This window comes from Arachis ipaensis, chromosome B10 (genome assembly GCF_059453495.1).
Source record: "Arachis ipaensis isolate K30076 ecotype BB chromosome B10, ASM5945349v1, whole genome shotgun sequence".
Lineage (NCBI taxonomy): Eukaryota > Viridiplantae > Streptophyta > Magnoliopsida > Fabales > Fabaceae > Arachis > Arachis ipaensis.
Genome location: NC_142435.1, coordinates 20,455,118 through 20,473,672, shown reverse-complemented (window position 1 = coordinate 20,473,672; position 18,555 = coordinate 20,455,118). Strand labels below are relative to the sequence as shown.

Sequence of the window (18,555 nt, the reverse complement as noted above, 5' to 3'; positions counted from 1 at the left end):
ACCAAGGTACTTGGTAACTTGCTCCTCAGTAACATCCTCATTCTCTTCAGAAGAGGAATACTTATCAGAGCTCATGAATGGCATAAGGAGGTTTAATGGAATCTCTATGGTCTCTAGTTGAGTCTCAGATTCCTTTGGTTCCTCAGAGGGAAACTCCTTATTGATCACTGGACGTCCCAGGAGGTCTTCCTCCTTGGGATTCACGTCCTCCCCTTCTTCCTTGGATTCGGCCATGATGGTCATTTCAATGGCCTTGCACTCTCCTTTTGGATTTTCTTCTGTATTGCTTGGGAGAGTACTAGGAGGGATTTCAGTGACTCTTTTACTCAGCTGGCCCACTTGTGCTTCCAAATTTCTAATGGAGGACCTTGTTTCATTCATGAAACTCACAGTGGCCTTAGATAGATCAGAGACTAAGTTTGCTAAATTAGAAGTATTTTGTTCAGAGTTCTCTGTCTGTTGCTGAGTGGATGATGGAAAAGGCTTGTTATTGCTAAACCTGTTTCTTCCACCATTATTAAAGCCTTGTTGAGGCTTTTGTTGATCCTTCCATGAGAGACTTGGGTGATTTCTCCATGAGGGATTATAGGTGTTTCCATATGGTTCACCCATGTAATTCACCTCTGCTATTGCAGGGTTTTCAGGATCATAAGCTTCTTCTTCAGCAGATGCCTCTTGAGTACTATTGGATGCAGCTTGCATTCCATTCAGACTCTGAGAAATCATATTGACTTGCTGAGTCAATATTTTGTTCTGAGCTAATATGGCATTCAGAGTGTCAATTTCAAGAACTTCCTTCTTCTGAGGCGTCCCATTACTCACATGATTCCTCTCAGAAGTGTACATGAACTGGTTATTAGCAACCATGTCAATGAGTTCTTGAGCTTCTGCAGGTGTTTTCTTTAGGTGAATGGATCCACCTGCAGAAGTATCTAATGACATCTTAGCTAATTCAGACAGACCATCATAGAATATATCCAGGATGGTCCATTCTGAAAGCATGTCAGAAGGACACTTTTTGGTCAGTTACTTGTATCTCTCCCAAGCTTCATAGAGGGATTCACCTTCTTTCTGTCTGAAGGTTTGAACATCCGCTCTAAGCTTGCTCAGCTTTTGAGGAGGAAAGAACTTGGCTAAGAAAGCCGTGACCAGCTTATCCCAAGAGTTCAGGCTATCTTTGGGTTCAGAGTCCAACCACACTCTAGCTCTATCTCTTACAGCAAAAGGGAAAAGCATGAGCCTGTAGACTTCAGGATCTACTCCATTAGTCTTAACAGTATCACAGATCTGCAAGAATTCAGTTAAGAACTGAAAAGGATCTTCAGATGGAAGTCCATGGAACTTGCAGTTCTGCTGCATCAGAGAAACTAATTGAGGTTTCAGCTCAAAATTGTTTGCTCCAATGGTGGGGATGGAGATGCTTCTTCCATGTAAATTGGAATTAGGTGCAGTAAAGTCACCAAGCATCCTCCTTGCATTATTATTATTTTCGGCTGCCATCTCCTCTTCCTGTTCGAAAATTTCTGAAAGGTGCTTGCTGGGTTGTTATAATTTAGCTTCTCTTAGTTTCCTCTTCAGAGTCCTTTCAGGTTCTGGATCTGCTTCAACAAGAATATTCTTGTCCTTGCTCCTGCTCATATAAAAAAGAGGAAACAGAAAAATAATAATAATAGGGATCCTTTTTACCCAAGTATAGAGGTTCCCTTATGTGAGTAGAAGAAAAGAAGAAGAGAAAATCTGAACTCAGAGAGAGAGAGAGAGAGTTCGGATTTTTGGTGAGTGAGGAAGAGATGTTAGTAAATAAATAAATAAATAGAAGGAGATGAGAGAGAGAGAGAGAATTTTCGAAAATTATTTTTTTTGAAAAAGAGTTAGTGATTTTTGAAAATTATTTTTGAAAAAGGTTAGTAATTTTCGAAAATTAAAATAAAAAATTAAAATAATTAGTTAATTAAAAAGAATTTTTGAAAAAGAGGGAGATATTTTCAAAAATTAGAGAGAGAGAGTTAGTTAGGTAGTTTTGAAAAAGATGAGAAACAAACAAAAAGTTAGTTAGTTAGTTGAAACAAATTTTGAAAATCAATTTTTGAAAAGATAAGAAGATAAGGAGTTAGAAAAGATATTTTAAAATCAATTTTTTTGAAAAAGATAAGATAAGAAGATATTTTTGAAAAGATATGATTGAAATTAGTTTTGAAAAGATTTTATTTTTAAAATCACAATTAATGACTTGATTCACAAGCAATCACAAGATATGATTCTAGAACTTAAAGTTTGAATCTTTCTTAACAAGCAAGTAACAAACTTGAAATTTTTGAATCAAAACATTAATTGATGATGTTATTTTCGAAAATTATGTGATAAAGATAAGAAAAATGAAAAAGATTTGATTTTTTGAAAAAGATTTTGAAAAAGATAAGATTTTTAAATTGAAAATTTGATTTGACTCATAAGAAACAACTAAATTTTAAAAAGTTTTGAAAAAGTCAACTCAAATTTTTGAATTTATGAGAAGAAAAAGGAGAAGATATTTTTTTGATTTTTGAATTTTTAAATGATGAGAGAGAAAAACATGAAAATGATGCAATGCATGAAAGTTTTGGATCAAAATGTGTGATGAATGCAAGAACACTATGAATGTCAAGATGAACACCAAGAACACTTTGAATGTCAAGATGAACACCAAGAACATATTTTTGAAAAATTTTTGATGCAAAGAAAACATGCAAGACACCAAACTTAGAAATCTTTGATGCTTAGACTCTATGGATTCAAAAATGCACATGAGAAACAAGAAAAGACACAAAACAAGAAAACATCAAGATCAAACAAGAAGATTTACCAAGAACAACTTGAAGATCATGAAGAACACTATGAATGCATGAATTTTTCGAAAAATGCAAGATGAACATGCAATTGACACCAAACTTAAAATCTGACTCAAGACTCAAACAAGAAACACAAAATATTTTTTATTTTTATGATTTCATTAATTTTTTTGGATTTTTGTATATTATTTTCGAAAAAACATATAGGAAAAAGAAAATAAGGATTTCAAAATTTTTAATATGAATTCCAGGAATCTTGTACTCTTAGTCTAAAGCTCCAATCTGAGGGTTAGGCATGGCTTAATAGCCAGCCAAGCTTTAGTATGCTATTACATGCATTGAAGTGATTAGTTGAAGACTAATCCCAAAGCAGTTTGGATATGGCTTTACAGCCAGATAGGATTCAACATGTTACCATGAAACTCTAGAATTCATTCTTAAAAAATTCTGAAATAATTTTCGAAAACAAAGGGAAAATTTTTGAAAGATTTTTGAAAAATTTTTTTTTTTGAAAACTTTTTGAAAATAAAATATGAGGAAAATTACCTAATCTGAGCAACAGGATGAACCGTCAGTTGTCCAAACTCAAACAATCCCCGGCAACGGCGCCAAAAACTTGGTGCACGAAATTGTGATCTCAGGCAACGGCGCCAAAAACTATGTACGCACGTCTTAATAAATTGTTTTTCATTCACAACTTCGATACAACTAACCAGCAAGTGCACTGGGTCGTCCAAGTAATAAAACCTTACGTGAGTAAGGGTCGATCCCACGGAGATTGTTGGTATGAAGCAAGCTATGGTCACCTTGTAAATCTCAGTCAGGCAGATATAAAATAGTTATGGAGTTTTCGAAAATAACTAATAAATAAATAGAAAATAAAGATAGAAACACTTATGTATATCATTGGTGAGAATTTCAGATAAAGCGTATGGAGATGCTTTCGTTCCTCTGAACTTCTGCTTTCCTGCTGTCTTCATCCAATCAATCTTACTCCTTTCCATGGCTGGCTTTATGTAAGAACATCACCATTGTCAATGGCTACTTTTCATCCTCTCTGGAAAATGGTCTGATGCGCTGTCACTGCATGGCTAATCATCTGGAGGCATCACCGTGGTCAATGGCTGCATCCTATCTTCTTGTGAAAATGGTCCAAATGCTCTGTCACAGCACGGCTAATCATCTGAGGTTCTCGATCATACTGGAATAGGATTCACCCTCCTTTTGCGTCTGTCACTACGCCCAGCACTCGCGAGTTTGAAGTTCGTCACAGCCATTCAATCCCAGAATCCTACTCCGAATACCACAGACAAGGTTTAGACTTTCCGGATTCTCATGAATGCCACCATCAATCTAGCTTATACCACGAATATTCTGGTTAAGAGATCCAAGAGATAATCATTCAATCTAAGGTGGAACGGAAATGGTTGTCAGGCATGCGTTCGTGGGGGAATGATGATGATTGTCACATTCATCACATTCATATTGAAGTGCGAATGAATATCTTAGAAGCGGAATAAATTGAGTTGAATAGAAAAACAGTAGTACTTTGCATTAATCTTTGAGGAACAGCAGAGCTCCACACCTTAATCTATGGAGTGTAGAAACTCTACCATTGAAAATACATAAGTGAAAGGTCCAGGCATGGCCGAATGGCCAGCCCCCAAAACGAGATCACTATGATCCTAAGATGAACTAAAAATCATAAGATGTCTAATACAATAGTGAAAAGTCCTATTTATACTAAACTAGTTACTAGGGTTTACAAAAGTAAGTAATTGATGCATAAATCCACTTCCGGGGTCCACTTGGTGCGTGCTTGGACTGAGCTTGAATGTTACACGTGCAGAGGCTCTTTCTGGAGTTGAACGCCAGGTTGTAACGTGTTTCTGGCGTCCAACTCTGGTTTATGACGTGTTTCTGGCGTTTAACTCCAGACAGCAGCGTAGAACTGGCGTTCAACGCCCTTTTACGTCATCTAAACTCGGTCAAAGTATGGACTATTATATATTTCTGGAAAGCCCTGGATGTCTACTTTCCAACACAATTTGAAGCGCGCCATTTGGAGTTCTGTAGCTCCAGAAAATCCACTTTGAGTGCAGGGAGGTCAGAATCCAACAGCATCAGCAGTCCTTCTTCAACCTCTGAATATGATTTTTGCTCAAGTCCCTCAATTTCAGCCAGAAAATACCTGAAATCACAGAAAAACACACAAACTCATAGTAAAGTCCAGAAATGTGAATTTAGCATAAAAACTAATAAAAACATCCCTAAAAGTAACTAGATCCTACTAAAAACATACTAAAAACAATGCCAAAAAGCGTATAAATTATCCGCTCATCAGAAGCCTAGAAAATACTGCAATTGCACCCCTCTTCGGGTGTCTCTTGTGGAGGTTTACCGAGAAATATGCAACACTGAGAAGATCTCGCCACCTTGCCCAATCAAAAGCAAAAAGAAGAAAGAGGTCGGATGAGTTGAAGGTCCAGCTCACAACAAAGAGGTCGGGCGAGTTAAACGTCCATCTCACACCAAAGAGGTCGGACGAGTTGAAGGTCTACCTCACAACAAAGAGGCCGGACGAGTTGAAGGTCCACCTCACAATAAAGAGGCCGGACGAGTTGAAGGTTCACCTCACACCAAAGAGGTCGGACGAGTTGAAGATCCACCTCACACCAAAGAGGTCTGAAGAATTGAACATCCACATCAGAGCGAAGAGATCGGACGAGTTGAACGTCCACCTCACACCCCTGAGAGACATGTTCATATGATAAATTGAGGATTCGCAGGATGAGGGATCTCTAAATCATCTTGTAAAAGACACCTCAAAGAGGTATATTAAGGAATGGAGAGAGGTTTGAAAAGGACAACGGAATACGAACAAGCCTTCCGAGATTTCAAAAATTCTTGGGGCAACAACCCATCTACTTCATCAGCAAAGCTCTACAAGGGGCCGAACTAAACTATCAAAAGATAGAAAAAGTTCGCCTACGCCCTCGTACTCACCTCTCAACGACTCCACCCATACTTTCAAGCTCACACTATCAGAGTTCAGACCAACCAGCCCATAAAAGGCATCCTACAGAAAATAAACTTAGCTGGAAGAATCCTACAGAGGACAGCTCGGATAATTCGGGGGACCCTAGACAAAACCAGAGAACATTTCGGACAATTCGGGGGACCCTGGACAAAAACAGAAAATAGCTCGGACAAATCGGGGAAAATGAAGTCCGACACATAGAACATCCGAGCTTATGCATTTTCAAAACTAGCCAACACCAAACCAGCGGGCAATAACAGAAGCCTCATCCAGGCTACATTACAAGACCATAACAAGTCAATCTCAAAGGCGGTATAAGGGATGGTAAAATTCAACTGACTGAAAAAGTAGTCACAAGCATAGAAAAATGGTCGTTACCCCGGAGTCAAGGAAGGAAAACAAACCCTCTCCTCAGGGTCCGGCGACACCAACTCATAATTTTTCTTCTCATCCCTATCCCTACAAATTCTACGGAACCTCCTAAGTCGCACACAGTACTCAGGGTCAGCCACAGTAACACGCATTAAAACTATGGAATCCAGCCAGTCAGACATGCCGTCCGGGATCTTAGTAGACATCTCAAAGACATAGGTCAACTATGGGGTTACTACCAAACAACTCGGGCAAATACGGAAACAACTCGGACAATAACAGCAAAACATCAAGTGACAGAAACAGCAATAAAATGGAAACCCCAGGACTCACACGAAAGTCCAGGAGCACCCTTTGGAGACAACAACAGGGCAAGAACACAGAAAAAAGAAGTCGACAATCTATACCAGTCCGAACACCTCTCAAACCAAAGGTCAAAACAAAAGCTAGAACTTTTGTACAAAAGGAGTCAGGCAACGATGAAAAGAAACAGGAACAGCAACCAAACCCTAAGCAAAGCACACATTCTTCTCAAAGGCGAATGATAAAAGAAAAGTGACAACAAACGATCAAAGATGCAAACTTTTCACAGAAAGAACCAAAGTTATTCGGAGCAAATACAAAGTCAAAGCTTTACATCAAAAGCATGCCAACTTTCCTATAGCCCCACCTGAAGAGCTCCCACAAGTCCTATGGGCATATCGGACAACCCCACACTCCACTACAAAGGAATCACCTTTCCAATGAGCTTAGGGAATGGAGGCAATAATCCTAGTGGAGGTCAAAGAAGGATCGCCCAGAGTGATCCACTACAGTAAAGAGGCCAACTTCCAACTTCAAAAGGAAGAACTCGACCTACTTCCAGAAACTCGAGAAAGAGCTCGGATCAAGGAAGAGGCGTTAAAACGTCAAATGGCCTCAAGATACAATCGGAAGGTAATCTAGCAACAACGATCTCATTCTAATCTGAAATAACATCAGAATAGGTCGGTCATGAGAAGAGAAGCTAGCAGCCAACTGGAAAGGACCATACCAAGTTGTTCAGAAGATTTGAGAAAGGTTGCTACAAAGTGTCCAACCTCGAGGGGCAAGAGCTACCAAGGTCATGGCATGCCTGCAATCTAAAAAGGGCGCCAGGCCGAGATCCAAAAAGATTGCCCGACCTAGAAAGGTAAGTACTAACATGTACACACTCTTACCTTCATTTTATTGTTTAAAAGATTGCAGATTCCCTAAAAAGTTTCCTACCAAGACGCCCGACTACGGCAGGTCAGCAAGGTGAACACCAAATTCACCGCCCGATCACGACAAAGTCGGCAAGATGGAAACCAAATTCATCGTCCGATTACAAAGCGACAAGTCAGCAAGGTGAAAACCAACTTCACCGCCCGACCACGATGAAAACCGAATTCATCGTTTGATTTCGACAAAGGTTGACAAAGTGAAAACAAAATTCACTGCTATACCAAGACGCATTAATCTGAAATGCAAAATTTCACTGCCGGATCACGACAAGGTCGGCGGGATGAAAACCAAATTCACCGCCCAATCACGATAAAAGTCGGCAAAGATAAAACCAGAATTCATCGCCCGATTTCAACAAGGTCGGCAAAGAAGTGAAAGCAGAATTCATCGCCCGATTATAAAGCTACAGATCGGTAGAAAGTGAAAATCAAATTCACTATACGATCACGATAAAGACCAACAAAGATGAAAACCAAATTCATCGAAAGGTCGACTAAACAAGGATTGAACTCACCTTCTACAAATCGGCAAAGATGAAAACAGAATAATGCAAGAAGTTATCGAAAGTGATCCGGAGAAAGGACCTGACGAGGTCTTAATGGATTGCTAAATAACAACTTAAAGACTGGCCGACGTTAAGAAGTCAGACCAAGTCAACCCAAGTTACAAGTAAACCCTGGAAAGAGGTCTGGCCAACCCTATAAAAGAGGATTACTTTAACTTAGAAGGGCTCGACATGACAAAGTCGGCCCAAAACATAAAAGTTATAAAAGTAATCCCTGAAAGAGACCCGAACAAGGTCCAAGAAAGAGGATTACAAAAATAACTTAGAAGGGCCCGACATGATGAAGTCGGCCTAAAACGAAAAGTTATAAAAAGTAATCCCTAAAAGAGACCTGACAAGGGTCCAAAAAAGAGGATTGCTAGAAATAACTTAGAAGAGGCCGACATGAAGAAGTCAGCCCGAGCCAACGAAAGCTACAGATTGGACCGACGAGAAAAAGTCAGACCAAAGAAAGCTACAGCTTGGACCGACAAGAAGAAGTCGGACCAATGAAAGCTAAAGAAGGATCGACAAGAGAAATCGGACCAACAAAAAACGTGCGCTAAAAGGGACATAGCTTTGCCCAAAAAGCCACGGCTCCACAACAAGGCTATCGAAATTGTTCAGACCAACTAAAAAGGTTCTACCAAAGAATACTAAAAAGTTGTCGGACAAGTTAGCCCCAAAGGACCACCTCGACCAAGCAGAAAGTGGACAAAACAAAAGAGGTCGAACAGCAAAATGCCAACACTCTATAAACATCTCACAAAGTTCAAGGAAAGGTCAAAAGACCAAAGCCAGAAGTGCTTCGCTGAAAAGTACGAAGTCTTGAAAAAATAGACACTACTTAAAAAGCCAAAAGCACGACCTCATAGATGGAGCTAAAAAGTCATCCAAACAAAAAGGTTCCCCATCGGAACACTACCTAAAAAGTTGTTGGATTACGACTAAAAAGCCTGAGCAGTGAAGACAAAAAAGTTGGAAGAAGGCTGAAAAGACCTCTCAACAAACTAAAAAGGGCAATACCAGACCCACACAAAGAGAAACTACTCAAGATCGACCAAAATGCTTGAGCACGACTTTCCCAAAGAGATCGAAGCTCTGAAAGCACGATCTCACGGAAAGATCCGAACTCAAGCAGGGGCAAAGTCGTACAGGTCGACGTCAGTTAAGAAGAGGCGCAAGTACGATCTCAAAAAAGAACAAGCCAAAAGGTTGAGAAACAACTTAAGGCTCAAATGTGCTTAGTTAAAAGGGATACAACTCCGCTCAAAGAAGGCACAAACAGAGCTACGAACGTCATCCGAGACTAAAAAAATGTTCTATATAAAGAACACTAAAAAGTCATCAGACAAGTCACTAAAAGCATGGATATCAAGCCACAAGGATAACTTCGCCAAGGCAGAGGGTTGTCAACACAAACTTAAAGCAAGGCGTGATCCAGAAGGCAAGGGTAGAAAACCCACACTACCACTCAAAAGAGGACGGACTGTGAAGTACCAAACCTCTAGAAAATCTGCCAGAATTGCAAAGCAATGAAGAAACAAGCCAGAAATATGCTTGAGCACGACTTCCCCAAAGAGATCGAAGCTCTGAAAGTACGATCTCACGGAAAGGTCCGAACTCAAGCAGGGACACTGTTCATACCCTGGGTCGAGCTATCCGACCCGGGATGTTTAGCGACAAGACGACCGACCTCTTCAGGTCCGACCATCCGACCTCTTCTCAAAGAGCTCGGCCAAACTGCCAGGAAAGCCCAGTAAAGGGCCCAAATAGAGGAACATGACCCAAGTCCAAAGGCAGTCCAAACCTATAGAGATAAAGGCGGTTCTCTTGAAGATAAGCTGACCTCACCCAAAGATAAGATAAAGATAAGATAAGATAACTAACTTGTCTTATCTAAGAAGGTCAGCCCATGCTATTATAAATACACTAGAGCACCCAGGTATAACTCATACTCTGATTCTACTAAAAACCTGCTTAATACCCTTGCTAACTTAAGCATCGGAGTCCCTTGCAGGTACCACGACCCTCCGGTGACAAAGGATCAGCAGCGCAGCCAGTCCAACAAGTCGGACACGACAGCTCCAGCCGCCACCCACCAGCCGGACACGTCATCTCCGACCAGTACAGAAGATCTCGTTCGAGATCGACCTACAGTTTCAGGTAACCCTCGGAACAGGTGGTAATACTGGAAAACAAAGTGCTTAGGGTCACGGCCAAGACTCTAAAGAAGTTGTGTTCAAGAATAAAAAAGAACTAAACTAGGAGAATCAATAGTATTATCTGGAATCTGAGTTCCTAAAGATGCCAATCATTCTAAGCTTCAATGGAAAGTGAGATGCCAAAACTATTCAGAAGTAAAAAGCTACTAGTGCTGCTCATCTAATTGAAACTGAGTTTCATTGAGAACTCTGAGATTTACTGTATCCTCTCTTCTTTTTATCCTACTTTGTTTTTGGTTGCATGGGGACAAGTAACAGTTTAAGTTTGGTGTTCTGATGAACGGATATTTTATATGCTTTTTGGCATCATTTTCATATAGTTTTCATAGGTTTTAGTGCAAAATTCATATTTTTGGGTTCCACTTTGAGTTTGTGTGTTTTATGCTGATTTCAGGTATTTTTTTGCTGAAATTCAGGAGCTTGAGCAGAAGTCTGATTCAGAGACATAGAAAAAACTTCAGATGCTGTCAGGATCTGACCTCCGTACACTTGAAGTTGCTTTTCTAGAGCTACAGAAGTCTAAATGGCGCGCTCTTAATGGCTATAAAATGCTAACATCCAGGGCTTTCCAGAAATATATAATAGTTCATACTTTGCTTTGGAAATGAAGGCCCAAAACTGGCATTCAACGCCAGCCATCAGCCCCATTCCTAGCATCCAGTGCCCACAGGGGGAGCAGCTGGTGTCCAACGCCCAAAGGGGAGTCCTTAGCCAGCATTCAATGTCCCTAAGGGGTACTAGCTCGTGGGAGACACTCAAGCTCAGCCCAAACACTCACCAAGTGGGCTTCAGAAGTGAATTTTCGCACTACAAGACTAGTTTATCTTATTTCTATAATTCTGAGTTAGCAGATTAGTATATATATACAAGAGTTCACCCTTGTTAGAAGACTCTTGCCAACTTTTACGTTTTCCATGGTATTTTTGAACAGCATGAGTCACTAACCTCCTAAGGTTAAGGTTAGGAGCTCTGCTGAGTTTCATGGATTAATAATACTACCGTTCTAGTTTAATATGTCTAATTCTATTCTCTTATACATTCTCGTTCTTCATCTCATGAATTGAGGGTGACCCATGACAATCACCCTTGTTCTACATCGGTTCCGTGTGAGTCTTGACCCGAATAGAGTTGAACCAAAGCTAGAGATTCTATTACGGATTCTAATAGAGTACTTGGGCAACTTTGGATATGTGACATAGAATCTCATTGACCGTGGGTAAGTGAGGTCTCTGTGGTGTTAAAGCTAGAGTCAGAGAAGCAGCACTTTCTGATCCGGAATATCTGCGTTGTCTGTGGCACCTTGAGTAGGATGGTAAAGGGGAGTGGATTGCTTAGAGCTTCATCTTCTGCTACAGTGAGAAACCTAGAGGTGGCTTAATGAGAGGACATGAGTTAATCACTTATGGCTGCCATTGAAGGAATCAGAAAGTTATTGACGTAGATAGTAAGAAAATTTAATCCGGAAAGACAAAGCATCTCCGAAGCCTCAACCGTTCTCATATCGTTGATTTTTCATCGATTTAGTAACGTTTTATTTATTTATTTTGTTTTATGCATTTTCCGTGACAAGCTATAGTTTCTATCCGCCTAACTAAGATCAGTAAGGTAACCACTGCTTGCTCAAACCAACAATCTCCGTGGGATCGACCCTCACTCAACTGAGGTATTACTTGGACGACCCGGTATACTTGCCGGTCTATCTGTGCAAATTCTGCGGAGCCAGTTTCGTGCACCGGAGTCAGAAAATAAAAGAGTCACTACGTCATATAAAATATCCTAAGGTGGTGAAATATTAGGTGCCAAAAGTTCTGCTAAGTCAGAATAAAGTTGGACTCTCTCACTATCCAAAGCAGAAAGTGCTTCAGTTTGCTCATATTCCTCATTTTGGCCCTTGTCAAGTTGTTTTTCACAATCTTCTTGTTTACTTTCGATATTGTGGAGCTGATTGAAGAGTTTTTGTTGCTTGGTCTGGGTAGTAGCCAAGGGTATTGCAATGTCAGACTTCCTTTCCGAATTTTGGCTAGCTTTTCATTGAGCTGGGCTAGCTCTGCTTCGAGTTCCTCTTCTAGTTCCTCTTCAAACCATAATTAATTAAAGAATAAATTAAATAGGAGTGAATATGGTGAGAAACTCTAGCAATCAGAATTTGATAATTTAAATATGATATTTGGACTCAGTAAATTTTTCTGAGTCGGAAAAATATAGTTTTCTGAATAAAAATGCGCACTGGAAATTTGACCGGCAGTACCGGCTGCGATCTATCCGATACTGTGGCTGAGAAAATTAATTAGAAGTGAATAATTTTAAGAAATAAGAATTTATAATTTGGGAAGATAGAAATATTTAAAATACGATTTAAAATACTACTCTTAAAGGTTTTGGCCCAAAATAGGGCCAATGGACTAAAATAAGTGAACTGGGTCCAAGTGGACCCAAGCCCACATATATATAACATCATTAAGCACACTTTCAGCCACCATACTCCTCCATTTTTGAGTGAGGGCCGAAATTGAGAGAAGAGAGAAGAGAGGAGAAAACCTAATTCTAGCTTCACCTTCAAATCACCATAACTTTCTCTCCAGAACTCTGATTGACGAGCCATTTGCAGCCATGTGTTGCTCTTCTCATCATCTACAATTCTATCTAAGTTTTGTGGTGAGTAATCTACTTTCCTCTTCCCAGTTTTTGATTTCCTCTTTAAATTCGAATTTTGTTTGGGTTTTGAGGAATGCTTGTGATTTTGGTTATTTAGGGATACTCTAACATGGATTCTAAGTGAGTTCTATCCCTATTTCATATGGGCTAAGGTAAGAAGTGCTTAAACCCTTGTGATTTATCATTTTCATGAACCCTAGGTTGATTATAAGTGTGAAAATTGATTATGTTAGAGTATTGGGTGATTTTGGTGCACAATTGGAAGATTGATATTGCTTGTGGGGCCTTGGTGAGGCTTGGAGCTAAGGGTTGGTGGAGACTCTCAAGAAGAAGCTCAATTAATTTGGCTACAAGAGGTACGGTTTAAGTTTTATTTAAGTATCGTGTGGTGTGATGAGAATTCCTAGGCTAGATGCCCCTAGGATAAGTTTGGATTATGTAAATGGTTGGTGCTAATATGCATAGTTGATATGTAATGTGAATTAATGATTGGGTTGAGAATTGTATGAATTTGTATGTTTGGTGTGTTGAAAATTTGATGAATTGGATAATGAATGTTGGTTTGTGGAATATGCATTTAAATTGTGAATTTGGGCCGGAGGCCGTGAATCTTGGGCCGGAGGCCAGAAAGAGGTAAGGAAGGTAAGTTGGGGTATGTATTGTGTGAAGATATAAGAGATTGTATGGATTTTAGATATTGAATGTGTGAATAATTGGTTTGATTATTGAATAATAAGGTTTGAGAAATTGAGGTGTGGAATTGTGTAGATGAGGTAGGTTTGATTTTAGTTGAGGGAAATTATGTGAATGTGGTTGGGTTGTGGTCATTTGGATGAGTGAAAATGAATTTGACTTGTGAACATTGGGAAAAATTGGTGATTTCTATTTTTGGATAAAAACTGATTTTTTACCAACTTTGGCGGTCTATAACTCGGTCCACGAAGTTTAGAATTCTTCAAAATTATATTTTTATGAAAGTTTATTCAACGATCTTTCTAACGGTTCAGAAATGGTCGAAAAAGGAATTTTATAGAAGAAGTTATGTGTGTTGGAAGTTTAGGGTTTGAAAACGTAGTTCTACAGCTTTTTAACTTAGTAAAAATTTTGGAATATCGTGCTTCCAAGCGCATGCGTGGCCAACGCGCTGGTATTGTGCTGGTTTTGTGCTGGTTTTGTGCGAGGAGCACAAAACGCACCCACGCGTATGCGTCATTGACGTGCACGCGTCGCTCTACCTTTCTGCTTCACATGCGTGCGCATGGGCGACGCACACGCATCACTTTGTTTTTCCGACTTCCACGCGTGCACATGGCAGATGCACACGCGTGACCCTGTTTTTAGCAAAAGTTGATTTTTGAGTTTTTAAAGCTGAATTTCAAACTTCTAAGCCTCCATTTTCATCATTTAAGTCTTAAATATTTATAGCATGCCTAGTAATGAAAAGAACCTAGGACATGTGGTAACTTGTGGATGAAGTAAAGTAAGAATCAATGATAAATGATGAGTAATGATGATTGTATGAGTTGCTGAGGATGGTTGTGACAAGCATTGAAATATGGCTGAGTATGTACATGTATATGATTAATGATTAGATGATTATGATTGATTGAGGAAGCTTGAACTTGTGGCGAGTATGCTAGAGATGTATATATGAATGATGAATGGGGTAGTAGCAAGGGTCGTGGTTCGTCCCGCTTGCTCCGGGTCATTGTCTGAGAATTGATAATAATGAAGGGTGATTATGAATAAATGTGTATTTGTGATACCTAGGTAGTAGCAAGGGTTGTGGTTCGTCCCGCTTGCTCCAGGTTAATGTTTGAGATTTGATAACAATAATGATTGATTCTGAACTGAATGAATGTATGTTTTGAGATCCTGGGCAGTAGCAAGGGTTATTATTCATCCCACTTGCTCCAGGTCAGAGATTGTAATGCCTGGGTAGTAGCGGCAGTAGTGGTGATTCCACTCGCTCCAGGTTGAGTTTTTAAACACCCGCATAGGTAGTAGCCGCAGTAGTAGTTATTCTACTGGCTCTGGGTTGAGCGGGTAGTAGCAAGGGGGTTGTAGCTCAAACCTACTTGCTCCGCGATAGGTGTTTCTGTCCATGGTTAGCTACCAGAACATGTCGGGTTGGCTATATAACCGACAGATGATATCATCAGGCATACATCATTTGCATATGTTTGAATTATTTAGGTTTGCCTATTTGTTTTGGATTGCTATATCATATATGCTATGTTACCTGATTATGTGCTACTTGTTCTACTTGTACCTTATTGTGTATTACTTGCCTGAATTGCTTGTGTTTGTACAACTGAGAGGTCCCTTATGCTGGTGTCAGTGGACACTGAGGGCTGTTCTTGATGAGATGAGTTGATGATGTAATTGAATAATGATGATTATTATTGAATGAGGTAATTGATCTCCCTGGGTAGACGCAATGAAGTGATTTCACTTGCTCCAGGTAGAGAATGAGATAATTTGAGTTCCTTGGGTAGACGCAGTGAAGTGATTTCACTTGCTCCAGGTGAGGATATAAAGTATTGATATAGAATTGCTGAGATAAAATAACTGGCGATGGTTTGGCTTATGATTTTGATTCTGATTTGTTGGAGAGTTATAAGTTGGGAAGCATGAGGAAGAGGAATTAGATTTAGCATTCCCTAAGACAGTTACCTATTTATGGATTAGCGAGAACATAGTATGAATATTTGGTGAAAGGGAGTCTAGGATACTTAGTGAGATTTTTTTACAATGCATTGTATTTATTTGGCACTTTACCGTACTGGAAACCCATGGGTCAGGGGTTCTCATTCCGTATATATCTCTTGTTTTTCAAATACAAGTTCAGGTGCTCAGAAGTGAGTTGTGGTTCATCTGAGAGATGGCGAAGATCTTTACATTATCTACTTTATATTTTGCTTAGAATCTCTCCACCCTTACTTTGAAAAACTTATATTATGTATTGAACTCTTTTGAACTTGCCTATAGAGGCTCCTATGTTTCTTTTGGGAGAGATTAGGAGATGCTGTTGTTAACTACTTTTATACTGTACCCTAGCCGGCCTAAACTTCGCGGGTCGCGACTAGTGGCTATTTACTTATGTTATATATCTATATACTGTCCTTCTCTTATTCTCATTTATGCCTTTATTTGTATATCGTTTTCGACTTCACGCTTTATCTTTTAGTTGCCGATGCGTGAGTGATACGTATTCGTGATTTTATTTTACTTAATTTCAGGCTTCTTGATTAATACTCCCTTCAATTTTACTTATAGCTATATATTAAAAATCCACCTTGTGAGTCGTACCACCTTAATTTCATTGAGTTATGACTCGAGCATAAGGATATGAATATTAGGGTGTTACATTATTGTATCAGAGCAGTTTATCCTCGTGAGCCTGAGGGATGGAACTGCTTATGCTTCAATGCATATTCGAGTCTGTGCCTGTTCTAATTAGAGTATCTAACCGATACATCTAGCATGATGTCCATGAGTGTACCTTTGGTAATTTGAAGCACTTAATTAGAGATATTGAGTCTGATCACCTCAATATCGCTTGGCTAGTGTGGACAAGACCCGAAGCATGTCTCATGGACATGAATGAAGTAATCAGAAAGAGAAATTCCCAAGAACGAACCGGTAAGGGAACACCGTGATAGGAATCTTGGTAGTGGTATATATCAGAATGGTGTGTTGATTTTGGATCGATGAGTGGAACACTTGGAGGTGGATAGTTGCTTGAACGATTTATTTAATTAGGTTTGAGTTGATTGGAATCTAATGATTTTAGAGCAGGAGGTGCTTGTAGTTGACGTTTGAATAGTTGGATTTGAATGGGAATGAAAGTTTGAGAAAATCGAGCACTTGTGTAGAAATTAGAGAATGACAGCGGATATTATAGGTTTTAAACAATTAGGTAATGTGAGTATAGAGATCAAGGATTTTTAAGAGGATGCGATTGAGTCTCGCGATGAGCGTAAGCATTATTTCTGTTAGGTTGAGAAAGCTTAAAAGTGGGCCTAGGTTTTGTGATTCGATAGGGAATATGACATGGATTCATGATTAGATTCTTGGTGGTTAATAATCAGAGTGACGCAGCGGAAACTTACTGGAGTGTTAACATAGTATGGTAATAATAAGGAATAGTAGGGTATGGTTAGAAATACTTTATGCTTTGAGTACTTCAAAGGTTAGTGAACTAATTCAGATAATGATTCTAGATAATTGGGATAAATTGTGGCTATTTGATGGTTCTGAAATGGATGAGGAAATGACCGTTGATGCGTAATTGGATTTAGATGATGAGTGAGTGCAAGTCGCCATGTTTGAGAGATGAGTACTATGATATTTGTTCATTGTGACTTTGGATTTAGATTGAGATTTATAATGATTGGTTTTGAAAGACGAATTTGAAAACCATTAAATAGAAATACTGATGTTGTACTGAGATTGGTTTGAGGGAACCCGTGACAGGTGGTAAACTCCAGTTTTTAGGGGAGGTGCTGTCGAAATTTTTCCAAGAATTTGAAAGAGTGTTGGTTATGATTTTGAAAAATGATTTTTGATTTTAGTAATTTTAACAAAAGAGATGTGTTTCGAATGCTTTTATAAATTATTAAAGAAAATTGGATTCTTATGATTTTGTTAACTTGTTATTTCAAACTCATTTGACTTCTAAAAACGAAGAGAGTTTTGATTAATTAGTCAAAGACTTTAAAACAGCAATTTATATAGAAATTCGAGGGTTTGGGAATAAGAAAGTAAGCCTAGAGGTTATGCTTGAAGTTGAGCTGTGATTAGAGGTAATTGGCTTGACAGAGAGAGAGGATAGTGATAGAGTATAATTAAGGTATGGTGATAATTTTTGGTTGATTATAGTGATGTGGGATGATGACTATGATTAATGATGATGGTGATATTATTGATGACATGATTTGAGATTTAATAAGATGTGAGTTGATTAGATGACAAAAGGGACGAACGAGGCTGTTGGTTGGCGTTGGACGAATGATCGAGACCCTCAGAGATAAAGGAATCAGAGCACAGCAATGGAAGTGCGCTGAGTAAAAGACCTTGGGACTACTATGCATTGGATATAAAGGCAGACTACGCTCACGTACTCGTGGTGGCGGATGAAATTTTCGAGGGAAAAAATTTCTATTAGGGGGTAGATGCAAAACCCGATCAAATCATAATTAATTAAATAATAAATTAAATAGGAGTGAATATGGTTAGAAAATCTAGCAATCAGAATTTGATAATTTAAAATATGATATTTGGACTCAGTGAATTTTTCTGAGTCGAAAAAATATAGTTTTCCGAATAAAAATGCGCACTGAAAATTTGACCGGCAGTACCGACTGCGATCTGTTCGATACTGTGGCTGAAAAAATTAATTAGAAGTGAATAATTTTAAGAAATAAGAATTTATAATTTGGGAAGATAGAAATATTTAAAATACGATTTAAAACTCTACTCCTAAAGGTTTTGGCCCAAAATTGGGCCAATAGACTAAAATAAGTAAACTGGGACTAAGTGAACCCAAGCCCACATATATATAACGTCATTAAGCACACTTTCAGGCACCATACTCCTCCATTTGTGAGTAAGGGCCGAAATTGAGAGAAGAGAGAAGAGAGA

General features: G+C 39.1%; 1 non-coding gene across 1 annotated transcript; it reads left to right on the top strand.

Annotated features, from left to right (window-relative positions):
- Positions 1-996: 996 nt before the first annotated feature.
- LOC148579354 (small nucleolar RNA R71) lies at positions 997-1,104 on the top strand. The gene has a single exon (XR_015895715.1). It is a non-coding gene; the product is annotated as a small nucleolar RNA R71 (small nucleolar RNA).
- Positions 1,105-18,555: the final 17,451 nt, after the last annotated feature.